This window comes from Cicer arietinum, chromosome 6, assembly GCF_000331145.2.
Source record: "Cicer arietinum cultivar CDC Frontier isolate Library 1 chromosome 6, Cicar.CDCFrontier_v2.0, whole genome shotgun sequence".
NCBI classification, from domain to species: domain Eukaryota; kingdom Viridiplantae; phylum Streptophyta; class Magnoliopsida; order Fabales; family Fabaceae; genus Cicer; species Cicer arietinum.
The window spans coordinates 70462767-70470768 of record NC_021165.2 but is presented as its reverse complement, the minus strand read 5'-3'; the positions used below and the strand labels follow the sequence as shown (position 1 = coordinate 70470768).

At 34.3% G+C, this 8002-nt stretch overlaps 1 long non-coding RNA gene across 1 annotated transcript in view; it reads left to right on the top strand.

The window, feature by feature from the left end:
- The window catches only part of LOC113787211 (uncharacterized), a 17412-nt gene extending 10155 nt beyond the window's left edge, over positions 1-7257 (top strand). The window contains exon 2 of the long non-coding RNA XR_012163534.1: positions 6857-7257. This is a non-coding gene — a long non-coding RNA (uncharacterized lncRNA). The remainder of the gene's footprint in view (positions 1-6856) is intronic.
- Positions 7258-8002: the final 745 nt, after the last annotated feature.

Genomic DNA, 8002 nt, shown 5'->3' with positions numbered 1-8002 from the left:
AGAAATGCAGTGCAGAAATCGATTGAGAACTGTTCCTATTTAAACCCTTAAACGTGTAAATCGATTCCCAAATCGATTAGGTTACCGTTGCTGGTAATGTCAATCGATTTAGTAATTATTACACACAACGGCTAGTCACAACAGTCATATTTCAAATCGATTCCCAAATCGATTTCTAGTTTTACTTAATCGATGTCCAAATCGATTGTCTTAACGTTGAAAGAAAAACTAGTCGATTTCCCAATCGACGTTCGGGCAAGTTAAAACAAATTTTCTGAACTTTGAATTCTGGGGCCAAAGCAATCGATTCCCAAATCGATTTTATAAACCATTTACTATGCTGGTAATCGATTCCCAAATCGATTTAACTGGAGAAACAACTGCAAACACCAGAAATCCTATGAAAGAATCAACGATCATACCTCACTAGGATCAATGATCCCTAGTTTCATCCTTATATACAGAAAACTTTCTCTTGGTAAAGCTTTTGTGAAGATGTCAGCTAGCTGTTCGGCAGTGTTAACATACTCAAGCTTAATGATTCCATTTTGAAAGTGATCTCTTATAAAATGATGTCTTACTTCAATGTGTTTGGTCCTGGGAGCTGCATGATGATTATGTGAATTCCAAAAAACAGTTGTTAAACACAAAGAAAATGCTTGAACAAATGAGAAATGACCATAAAGAAATTGAAAATTTATGTGAACAACTGAAAAAGGATTCACATGACAAATCTGCAAAATGCATTGAACTTGAGAATAATGTTGCATCATTAAAATCTGATTTATTGAAGTTTGCTAATAGTAAAGATAAACTGAATGTCATACTTAGCAATCAAAGACATGTTCATGAAAAATCTGGTTTAGGATATACACCAAATATGCATGTTAAAAGAAATAAAAATAGATATGGTATTGGTTATATGCAAACCAGAAATGTCAAACATGGTCAAAAATCTGCTATTGCTAAGAGTATGTATGACATCTTTACTAAACCAAACAAACATTCATCCTTTGATGGCAAATGTCATTTCTGTTGCAGAAAGGGACATTTTGTGTCAAATTGCAAATTTAAAAAATTAGCCAATAAAGGATGGAAGCAAGTTTGGATAGCAAAGAAATCTGTGTTTGACACTAACCATCCAGGACCCAATTTAAATTGGGGACCTAAAACAAAATTCTGATTGTATGTTGCAGGTGTGCTTGACATCCACTAAGCATTCATGGTATTTAGATAGCGGATGCTCAAAGCACATGACAGGTGACAAATCCAAATTCCTGTCCTTGACATTAAAGGAAGGAGGCTTTGTCAAATATGGTGACAACAACAGAGGAAAGATTATTGGAATTGGTGACATAGGCAATGAGTCAACTGCAGTAATCAAAAATGTGTTATATGTTGAAGGACTAAAACACAACTTGCTGAGTATAAGTCAGCTATGTGATAAAGGTTTTCAAGTAAGTTTTTCATCACAATCTTGCATTATTGAGCATAAAGATGACAAACACATAAAGCTAGTTGGTGACAGAATTAATAACATTTACATGTTAGATTTCAATTCTGTACCAAGTGCTATATGCTGCTTGTTATCCAATTCAGATGAAACATGGCTTTGGCATAAAAGAATTGCTCACATACACATAAATCATTTGAATAAACTTGTCAGCAAACAGCTAGTCTTAGGTCTACCAAATAGGAAGTTCTCTAAAGATAGACTGTGTGATGCATGTGAGAAAAGTAAACTGGTTAAGACTCCATTTCCCTCTATAGACTTGGTTAGAACAAATAGAGTTTTACAACTAGTTCACATGGACCTTTTTGGACCTGCCCAAGTTAAGAGTTTAGGTGGAAACCTGTATGGATATGTGCTGGTTGACGATTATTCTAGATTCACATGGACTTACTTTTTAGCTCATAAAAGTGATACATTCTCAGTTTTCAAAAAGTTTGCTGCTTTAGTACAAAATGAGTATAAAATCGATTTGGGAATCGATTTTCGACTAGTTTTTCTTTCAACGTTAAGACAATCGATTTGGACATTGATTAAGTAAAACTGGAAATCGATTTGGGAATCGATTTGAAATATGACCGTTGTGACTAGCCGTTGTGTGTAATAATTACTAAATCGATTGACATTACCAGCAACGGTAACCTAATCGATTTGGGAATCGATTTACACGTTTAAGGGTTTAAATAGGAACAGTTCTCAATCGATTTCTGCACTGCATTTCTCTAGTTTTCACTAATTTTCTCTGTTTGCTTCATCCTTCTGTCTCTGCTATTGTTATTTTGTTGCTATCTACACTCAATCTACAATCTATCTACTTCAATCTACGAGTATGGCACGAGTAAAACAAATTCAGGCACGCACTCCTTCACCTTCATCATCTTCAACCAGTGGAACCCCTTCACCACCACCCACTCTAACAAAGAGTACCCATACCTACACATAAAATACTTGCCAAAGACAAAGGCAAGGCACCCGCTCCTATTCAAGAGAAGCCTAAAAAGCGAAAGGAACCCCTAACGGAAAAACTCATGGCTGATGCCATGAAGGAAATTTCACAAAAGAGGAAGAAGAAACCTGTTTCTTCACCCCCTGCCAAGAAAGTTCCTGCATCCAAGGAAAAAGATGCAGAACCTTCTATACCATCAGACTTTCTAAAGAGAAAAATCCATGAGGGTAGGACTCTGGATTTTGCCTACTTTGATATTGACGGTTTTACGTTTCAGAATCATCTGCGCTTTCACGGTCTTGAGAGTTTTCTATCTTCTACACTCGACAGTTATCCGCGTTTGATAAGGGAATTTTATTCTACGTTTAAGCTGACTGAAGAAGGTTTTAAGGCTCAAGTCAAAGGTAAAAGGATTGCTATGTCATTTGATGATTTTTCTACCTTATCAGGATTGCCTTTTTACGGAAAATCTATCGACGACAGTTCTGAAGCTGATACGGCTGACGAAGGTTGGGAAGAATCTGTTGACAGGCATGCTGCAGTAAAGGACCTGATGATTGATGGTTTTGTGGAAACCATTTCATTACCTATCGGTCAAATGAAGGTCCAACATCGGATGCTGATGTACACGCTGACCAGGATGCTTGTACCTCATTCAGGCAACCATGCAGTAGTTCAGAAATTTGACATACTACTGTTATGGGGTTTATCAAATGAGCTCATGATGAGCTGGACTTGGATTGTGCTAAGGCACATGCTGGAAGCTTCACAGAGCAAGCTTATGTTACCTTATCCACAGCTGATTACCAAGATTCTTAAACATTTCAAAGTTTCGTTTGTTAATGAAGAATCTGCAAAGACCACTCTGATATTTGGAGAATCAATTGTAAACCAGATGCAATTGAAAAGGTTACATGGTATTTGGATAAGACCTCAGCCTACTGTTGAACCAGCACAACCTCAGCCTCAACCTGCTACTGCCACAACCCCTCCTGATTTTGTTGCTAAGATAATGGAATTCATAGAAGCTCAGATGACACACAATGCCAAGATGCTAGAATCACAGTCCAGAATGGAAGTTAATTTTAAGGACTCTCCAGGCATCCTTGAATTCGGTTGTTCAGGATGTGGATGCGATTCAAGCTCACTTGGGAATCAAGTTGTCATTTGAAGACATCGGTCGTCAAGCAGCAGAGTAACCTAACCCAACTCCCCTAGATCACCCTGAGACTCACGTTGAGGAGACACCTGCTGAGGGTAATACAGCGGTCTCTGCCTCTCCCTTAGATAATAGTGAGGACCGGCCTAGTTTAGGAGATTAGGATCTATGTTGTTTTGCTATGACTTGTTGTACTCATTTAATCTATATCTATAATGAATTAAAACGTTTATCTCATTTCTCTCTGAATTCATTTGTCTTAATCCTTTGATATGCTCATTAATTGCTCTGTTTTTCATTGCCCTGATACACAATGTTTTATGATTTCAATCCCCAATGTTTATGTTCTTTAACATAGGGGGAGGAAATTTTTTTTCTGCCTTTTTGCCTTAACTGACAAAGGGGGAGAAAAATTATAACTTGCTAATATTTGTTGCATTTATTTACTCTGATGAATGATAATGAATTATTTTTAATGTAATAATGATCTGATTTTGATAAATAGCATGTGTACTGTTATGCTAAGATGCTATGATACTTCTGATTCTATGATCTGATAATGGTACATATGATGCTATGAAATGTTGTTAATATTATGTCTTGAAATGCTCAACTCAAGTTAAAATTGTATGATTGTCACTTATGCAAAAAGAGGGAGATTGTTGGACTTTAGTCCTTTGAATCCTAATTTTGACATAATTAACAAACATACAATGTTCATACATCATATGATAAATCTAACATTTTAATTGAGCAAGATTTCAGGAACAACAATCCAATCCTTCACACTTGGAACAAATTGCTTGGAACTCAAGAAATCAACCAAAGTTGAATATTGACTGAGTAAATCGATTGGGAAATCGATTTCATAACAAGGGTGTAAGGAAACATAACTGTTTGTGATTGTATAATCGATTAGGCAATCAACTGGCACAATTAGAAATGAAAATTGCACAAGTCAGTGGCAACCTGTTTTACAGGCTAATTGATTGGTAAATCGGTTGTGCACATCACAAATTAAAAACTGATTGAAACAAATCGACTGGGAAATCGATTGATCAAGTCACAGTGAGAATCTATTTTCTAGGGTAATCGATTGCTTAGATAATACTTGAAAAATAACTTGACCTGTGACAAAGACAATCGATTGGACAATTTATTGTGAAAATTTCAATCATGTTAAGGTTGGTTGCAATCGATTGAACTAAATATCAGGTAAGAACTTTTCAGGCAAATACAAACAAATCGATTGGCACCTCGATTAACATCAAAATAGCTAAGTCACTGTCTTGAACACAATCGATTGGCAAATCGATTGAAAGTACCTTTTTGAAATCACATTGAACTTTGAGCTTGTGGCCAAATCGATTTTGTGTGAGTCTGCTGAGTGACTACAAGGATCAAGGGATGAGCAATAAGAAAGAGATTGTGAGAGATAGATAGGTTTCGAGGAAACTGGACAATCTGTAAACAATTCACAATTCTTTCTATTGGAGAAAAAGCTGAAATCCAGTTCGATTGTCAGGACTGGATGTAGTTTGTCTCGTTGACAACTGAACCAGGATAAATCTTGGTGCATTCTATCTCTTATCTTTTTACTTGTAATTGTTAATCTTGTATGCCGCATTATAATTGCGCTGTGTATGTAATATTGCTTTTAATTTGATTAAAGACTGATATATTCTGATTATTTCGAGGTCATATTCCAGTCCTCACATTGTGAGATTTTCCACTAAGTGTTTAAAACAAAGAACCTTCTTGATCTTACAACACCTAGTCTAGATCAACCTTGATCTGTTTCAATCTCTACTACTTTCCACCCAGAAAGCAATAACAATACCTATCTAACTTTGATAGGATTCAATGTACTCTAAACAAACTATAAAGAAACTCTTATAGTTTGAGTTTTTACAATTGGATTGTTTTTGACAAAATATGAAATTGCTCAACTCTTATTTGAGAATTGATTCTTTACAAAGGATCTAATGATAATTACTCAATCTAATATAAGAATATAGATCATCATCTGTTTTGCGAAAAATCAGAACTTCAAGTATGAATGTGATTGATTTAAGGATTTTTTCAGCACTTGAATTTCTTGCTTTGATCTTGGATATTGGCCTTCTATTTATATGCATTAGAAGCCTTTAATGAAGGTTAAAAAGAGTTGTTGATAGTGCTTTGAAGTTTGACTGAAGGCAATATATCAGATTAAAAAATAATCCAGCTTTGAAAAACTGCTTTTTTTTTTTCTTTCTTTTTTTGACTTTTCTGGTTTAGCATTAAAGCAGTTTTTTCTTCTAGTTAAAAAACCTTTGACGTTTCTCCCTTGATCTTGGATAGTACAATCTTGATCTTGAGTCTTGAATGTAGCCAGAGGAGTTTGGAGAAGATTTATAAGCCATTGCATAAGAGAATGCATATATGTTGAAGTTATGCAGAAAACGAAGATTGATTATCAATCTGGGTCTGTCAATTTGAACTTTCTTGAGATTTAATAATCAATTTGGAGTTCCTATTTTAATCATTCTGGATGTCTTTTGCAATGTCTTATCATATATCAAGGTTGATCAAACTTTCTTGACAATTTGATTTTTAGAGTTACAAACTGTCTTGATTTTTGTCTGACTTTGAGTCCTTTTATTTTAAAGATTAGATAACCTTTTTGAGCTTCGATGAATCCTATTTGTTCCTTGCCATGTGCTGGTTCTATATGAATAAATTTCCAGGGCAAACTCTTTGCTAAAGAGGTAGAAAAAGTTTGATCAACATGCTGTGAAGAACATTTTTGACGCTAGAGATCTTTCTCTGTTTCAATGTTCTTGTTGCTGTTTTCTTTGCTTTGCTTAATTATGTTCTTAATTAAATTCACTCAAAAACACATGTTAAATTCACTTAACATTTTAGAATCATAATTAACTTTCTTAATTAACTTTTGTTTATTTTCATCAAAACTTTAAATATGGAGTTTGTCTCAACAATCTCCCTTTTTTTGATGATGACAAACATGTTAATTTAGATTTTAATTCTGATTCTAATATCAAGTATTTAAAAGAGCTTAAAAAGATCCCCCTCAATTTGTGCAATTTTTAAATTGACAGAATTTAAAACACTATATGCAATAAACTAGTTTTTTATTTAATTTAGAACAAAGATACAAAACTATGGGCAGAATTACATAATCAGTCTTTTAATTCAGATTAAAAACTAACTTAATTCTCCCCCTTTGTCATTCAAAAAGGTAGCAGAAAAACAACTTAGAAGCTAAGGACGGAGAAGATCCTTTTGAAGAGGAGGATTTTCCTGGAGGAGGAACTTGGGAAGGAGGAGAATGATGAGTATTAAATGCATGTGTATTAAATGTCAAGATTTGTCTTTTTGATCTTGAGAGGGAAAAAGTTAAATTAAAGAAAACTGTTGGTTTTTCAGAACGGAGAATGATGAGTCGCAAAAAGGAGACTGATAAACGTTCTCCGTTTTCTGCAGAAGCATAATTTATTCATAATTTTCTGGATTTTTTATAATTTTCAATTTTTCTTTGATCAAATTGAAACTATCCTCGACAAGAGGCTTTGTAAAAATGTCAGCAAGTTGATTTTGAGTATCAACAAAGATTAATTAATATCTTTCTTATTGACATGATCACGAATGAAATGATGTTTTATTTCAATATGTTTTGATCTAGAATGCTGAATGGGATTTTTAGACAAATTTATAACACTTGTATTATCACAATAAATTGGAATACTGGAATAGCTTACAGAATAATCTTGAAGTTGATTTTTAATCCACAAAACCTGTGAACAGCAGTTTGCTGCTGAAACATATTCGCCCTCTGTTGTGGACAAGGCTATGGTGTTCGATTTTCTGCAAGACCAACTGATTAATGTTTCGTCTAAGAACTGACATGCTCCACTCGTGCTTTTTCTTTCAATTTTATCTCCGGCATAATCAGCATCACATTATGCTATAATATCAAAATGTGAACCTTTTCTATACCAAAGACCAAGATTAGTGGTTCCAACAAGATATCTAAATATGCGTTTTACTGCTGTTAAATGGGATTCTTTTGGTGTTGATTGAAATCGGGCACATAATCCTACTGCAAACACTATATCAGGTCTACTAGCAGTTAAATACAGCAGAGAACCAATCATTCCTCGATACTCTTTCTCAGAAACAGATTTGCCATTTTCATCTTTTTCTAAAGAAGTAGATTGGTGCATAGGAGTGGTCATGATTTTTGACTCATTCATTTAATATTTAATTAACAGATCTTTGATGTATTTTTCTTGACAGATCTTTAATCCAAGAAAGTATCTTAATTCTCCCGTCATGCTTATTTCAAATTCACTTTGCATAAGTTTTAAGAAATTTTCACACAATT